This window comes from Penaeus monodon, chromosome 31 (assembly GCF_015228065.2).
Source record: "Penaeus monodon isolate SGIC_2016 chromosome 31, NSTDA_Pmon_1, whole genome shotgun sequence".
In the NCBI taxonomy this organism is placed as follows: domain Eukaryota; kingdom Metazoa; phylum Arthropoda; class Malacostraca; order Decapoda; family Penaeidae; genus Penaeus; species Penaeus monodon.
In genome coordinates, this window is record NC_051416.1 from 30,080,116 (window position 1) to 30,080,386 (window position 271).

Sequence of the window (271 nt, forward strand, 5' to 3'; positions counted from 1 at the left end):
CTGTTAAGTCAAACAATAATATTACTGAAAATTTTACATAACTTGAAATACCTATACTGTTATTTGCAGGAACATATATAATAACATCATGACAAATAACTCAAATATCTATATCATGTTCATTTCATATATAAATAGACATATAAAACACATCTAGTAATGGGAGGGAAAAAAATCTCATATAAGCATGTACTTAATACTATATATAACAGCCAAATAAATTATATAAAAATTATACACCTTCACCTTTAAAAAATGCTCTTTAATTTAG